Genomic DNA, 5,717 nt, shown 5'->3' on the forward strand with positions numbered 1-5,717 from the left:
TGGGTACTGGTTATGGTAGTTGTACTGGTAATGGTAATGTTACTGGAAGTGGTAATCGCCTCTATCTCTCTTCTCATCTTTAGCCAACCAGCGGCTCTTGGTTGCCCGCACGATCTGCTCTGTGTGTCAAAACAGAGTATACCGGAATGTGGCATCAGTCAAATGCCACTTCCGCCTATACTCTGGCCTGCGCCCCTGCGAGTGGATAACATGCTAACTTATTGGCTGAACAGATAGACAATTGGACATTCTGCATCATGAATGACGAGGCCCTCCAACCCCCCAGGATTGTAGCAGCTCGGCAGACATAAAAATTGCTAGCGCTGGTCTGATAAATAGCATAACATGGCGACCTAAGCTAACGCTTGCATCAGACTGTCTTTCCGTAATCATCTCGATCAATAAGCCCACCGACTTTGCTCCCGCCAAACCTATATAACCTTTAAAAAGCTGATTGGAACGGCTTTGCGGAAGTTACCGAGAGCAGCTTCGCCGAATTCCCACAACCACAGATTTACACGCTGTCGAACGCTAGTTCCGCAAGGTAGTCACTGCCGTAGCGGCTAGCTCCAAATTTCCCGGCAGAAGCAGCTGTTCTAGCTAATGAGTGTGACCACCTACGCCAAGTCAATCCCTGGATCCTCGCCTGAAGAACCTTAATTTGAAGAATCGGCAACTGGTGAATCATCATAAGCGGAAAAATTTGGGGGAGCACTTGAAGACCTGGAACTTCGCCTCAGGCGTGAGTAAGCTCTGGTCAACCGTGAGGTCCCTACCCAACCCGACAAGGCGCGACGGCAGAGTGGAAATTTCATTCAATAGTCGCGCCTCGTCAGACCCGAAGAATACGCGAAGGCGAAAACTTCCAAAGCCATGGAAAACCTCCAAAGACCTTTAACCGTCGGAATTTTCATGCTCACGCTGTAACATTTGGGGGCTCCGCGGGAGTAGCATACCTCGTACAGGTCCTCAACCTGTCAGTGACTACTCTCACCATTCCTGATGCGTGGAAATCGGGGAGAGTGGTCCCCCTGCTGAAGCCGAGGAAAGCCGCTAACTAAGAAGACCCATATCACCCGATAACGCTCCTTCCCTGGTCGCGAAGACATGGTTTCCGGGGCCTAACCGCCCCGCGAGAGAAGAGTCCTAGTAGCGTTGTATTTGTCAAAGCCGTTTGACACCGTTTGTCATTCCTCGCTACTAGAAGACATTGAGGCTTCCTCTCTGCCACAGGGACTCAAACGGTGGTTGGCAAATCATATGAGTGGTCGACAGTCGACAGTAATCTTCCGAGATCAAACTTCGAAACCTATAAGAATCAAACAAGGGGTTCCTCAAGTTGGTGTCCTCTCCCCCTTACTGTTTAACGTCTACATCTAGAATCTCCCACAGCAACCTGAGGAAGTTTCCCAGCTCTCATACGCTGACGACTGCTTGATATTTTAATCTGGGAATGGAATTGATGACCTCTGCTCAAAAGTAAACGGCTATCTCTCCAGATTTTCTCGCCTCTTCCCTGCAAGGAGCTTAACACTCTCCGCAGCGGAATCAACCGCGACCCTCTGCACAACCTAGACGAAGGAGGTCAGACTTCGATTAGGCATTCACATCGATGGCACACCAACGCCAACAGGGAACAACCCGAAAATTTTAGCGGTCACCTTGTAGTATAGAGCCGCAACAAGGTTCTCAAGTCTCTCGCCGGCAGGATCTGGGGAAAGAAAATAAACGTTGCTGGCAACATAAAAGGCAATTGGCCGGCCGGTTCTAAACTATGCTGCGCTCACTGGACATCGACAGGGTACCTTCTGATATCGCCTGAGCACCACCTACACAGCGAGGCCCAAATGCTCCCCGTAAGGGAGCACGATAAAATGCTCTATAAGCAGTTTCTGGTGGGGGACGTGAGCATCCTAATAGACCCTTGCTAGAGGAGGAGAGCCTCCGCCCAGGCACGTCAGGGGCACCTATTCGTTTAAAATGACGCGATCCAGACTTACATCGGCCAACCACTGGTCCCGACGACCTACCGACGAGCGATCTGCGGCATTGATAGGAAGTCGATCACCACATACCACGACTCCCCGCCTATGAATGTCGTGGTCGGAGCCCAACCACAACCTGTAAAAGAAACGGAGCTTCAACTGTCAAGAGAGACCCGCGTTGCCTTGGCCCAGTTAAGGTCTGGATACTGTAGCCACCTCAACAGCTACGTGTCCAGACTTGACCCCAATATCCCCAATGCATGTCCGACATGTGGAGACTCTCCGCACAACACCAACCCCCTCTTCACATGCCAGCTCAATTCCACTCAACTAAAATCGACCCCGTTTGGGTCGATGCTGTTGAAACTGCCCGTTTCTTTGGCCTACCGTTACTTGAGCTTGACGACAATTATGGATGGATAAACCGAAATAGTAGTGCCGCTATAACAACAACAACAGATTTGATTGTGTAAACCGGACAAGCTTTGATTGAGATTAAATTTATATGTAAAAGTACTTTTAGTTTCTGCTAAATATCTACAACGTTATCTTCAACCAAAACCGATGAAACCTTTTTTTTTCACCTGATTCACGCTGTGAGTAAGCGTAATGTTAGCAATCCACCAACCGAGGCGAATTCATACAAAGTGGTGTTCAGTGGCGTTGTTAGATCAGTAGATCAGCTGATTTCTTCGCCAATATATATTTTACTGATTTGACAGCACCCCATGAAAAGCAAAAGCAAAATACATGCAAACTTTGTGGCGAATTGAGATTTGGAAATAACACCCGTAATTCTGTGGCGGATACTAGGGCAACTCGAAGCGAACAACAAGAAAATGGCAGAATGATCGACGAACGATGTAGAATATTCGACAGCAAGAAACGTCAAGTGGAGGGATACTGCGAACAGCGAGAGAATGAGAGAATGAGCGATAGATGGCAGAACGTTCTAGAGTTGCCGTTGGTGCGAGCGCAGGTATATAAAGCCGTAGTTAGTTGCAAGTGAGTTGCGAATCCGCAAGCTACAAGTCAAGTTGCAAAACAGAGATCAATTGTGTTAGTAAGTTTTTTTTAATTGGCTTATGTTAAAACTTTTCCAAAATATCATGCCACTTTTGCCCCTTTTCTTTGATTTGAAATTCTATATACACATTTTGACAATTCCTTCATAAATTATATTTTTCCAACGTGTTTAAAAATGCTTTTAGTATTTACTTTTCAAAGGCACTTAAAAATAGAACCTCTGCCCAGATTTTGACTGATTTTAACCTTTTTATTTTGTAAAACATTTTCCGAATAAATGTCCAGAAGTAGCATTTATTAATGCACCGTTCTTGTAGCTTAGCATTTCTCCCCCTTTTACTTGTGTTAAATTTATCATTTATTTAATGATGTTAGTACCTACCTTTTTTTAAGTGCAATTTTGTGTTCATACTAAATGAAAAATATTCATATTGCGTATTCTTAATATATCCCTCATCAATGGGTTATTATTTAAGGAGAAAACTCTATTTTTGACAGAAAATGATTATCTTCATTAATAAATTATTTAAAATTATGGGGCATTGTCATAGATGAAACAAAGCAGCTATTTTTTGACAGATTTTCCCTTGAGAAAAGCTAAAACTAACGTTGGAGTCGATTTTGTTTTGACTATGAATATGCCCTAATAAGTTTCGAAAGGTAAAATAATGAAAGTCTTTACATACATGGTATAAACGATTTGAATGACTTGAAGACACTTTTTTCAGCTGTAGAATTTTTTTGGGACTTTCGAAAAATTTGCAACGGTAACACTGCCATCTTGTATAAATTCGCTTCGCCAAATGCAGTGCTGCTAACCACGCACTTTCTCTTTAGCTAAATTCTTCATCCCTGAATCATTTATTACCCCAATGAATTGGGGTAATTTTCTTACAAACTCGAACGAGAGTACAAGTTATGTACATAAGTTGTACGCGTCTATTATTAAAACCATAAATTAGAAGATATAATCCATGCATATATAATAAATAAATAAATAAAAATAAATAACAAATTTTTGCTTTAAAAATTCCCAGAACGAATAACACAAAATCACGAAGGAACAAAAGAGTGAAAAAAATCGATTTTTTGAGCGGGTTATACGCCATCTTGTTTCGTTGGAAAACAAAAGAAAAGTAAACAAAGCAAAGACAACAGCGAAAACCAAAATTAACTAAAATTATTGTAAGCCACATTACACACAATTTGGGTAAAAGTTATTAATTAAAACGCTTTAAAACGTGTTGTTATGTTGAACTAATTTTTTTTTTTTATTAAATAAAAGTGTAAAGTAGTGGTAATTGTGATGTAAACAAATGCTCAGCTGACGAACCCGCTTTCGAAAACTTTTTTCAAAACTAGTTACAAATACAACTCGCGCTTTGGCGTTTTTGGTTCATGTAAAAATTCCCTTTAGTACGCAGCGTAAACAACACTTGCGCGGGCAATTCGCTTTATCTCTTTTGACTTTTGTTTTTCGCCTTTTCGTTCAGTTCATATGAATTCGCTGTGTTCAGATGCCTTGTATTCAGAGATGGCAGAAAAAATAAAATAATCGATTAATTAATCATATGAATAATTACAAGTCAAAAATATAATAATTGCAATTACTTTCAATTTTTAAGAAATAATCGACAGTTTAAAGACATTTTTTTCAGTGAGTATTCACAAAAACTTTTCCGAAAAAATTTCTAATCTTGTAAATCAGCATTAAATAAAATAAAGTGAGTATTTTTAGCGGTGATTACTATTTATTATTTAACCAAGATTACAAAAAGAAAGCGAAATAAGCGTTGTGTTGTTAGTTGGTGGTGTTTCTCGGTGGCACCGTGGTACCATATAAATGACAGTATTTTTTCGAAAGTTCGTAAAGTTTTCATTTTCTCGCAAGCGTCAATGATATTCCGTTATAGTTCTAGGACTTGGCAATTTAAATAAAAATGCTTATTTCATCTTGTGGGTGACCCAAATCATCATCTTTTCGCCTCCACTTATGTACAAGAGATTTATGAGAGGCACAAAGATCGAACTCATTTTCTACTCGGGTCGAGTAAAGTTGATGAAGCTAGCAAAAAAGAATGTTCGATGGATGGACTTTAGACAACTACAGAATTCATATTTCTAGAAATTAATTTTACCATTATTCAATCGATTAATGAAACACAAAATTACGATACCATTAAATATACAATTGGACAAAAGTAATCGACTGACTTAATGAAATGCTTAATCGCTGCCATCCCTACTTGTATCCGTCATTGCTCGTTTGTTGTGGTTTTCGTGTGTGAATTGTCAGTGCTTCTTCACCGTTTCGTGTTCGTCGCGGTTAAGTTTTATTTTAGTGGTTGACATTCGCGCATCGTGTTTTCGCTTATTTAACAATGAATTTATTAAAAAAAATTTCCAGAGTCATGATGTATTCGCAATTTTGCTAAATTAACTAATTTGAATAAGATCTATTGTTTTGAGGCAGTGTCGTTTACTGTACATACATATCTGGCGTGGTGTCCGGCCTCTACAATTGTCTGGCGAAGTGACAGCGACGCGTATAACATCAAATCCACCGTCTAGAGCAGAGGGACAGTGCTAAAAAAATTTGAAATGTGTCTTATGATCTTGATGAAGATAGGTGGAGAAGTGCGAAACAGCAGCAATAAGTGATTTGTCGCGTATAAGTGCAAAATTGTTGAAAAGAAATGTTTGAAC

This window comes from Rhagoletis zephyria, unplaced genomic scaffold (assembly GCF_001687245.7).
Source record: "Rhagoletis zephyria isolate East Lansing unplaced genomic scaffold, Rhagoletis_zephyria_1.1 Rzeph_scaffold_05716, whole genome shotgun sequence".
Taxonomy (NCBI): domain Eukaryota; kingdom Metazoa; phylum Arthropoda; class Insecta; order Diptera; family Tephritidae; genus Rhagoletis; species Rhagoletis zephyria.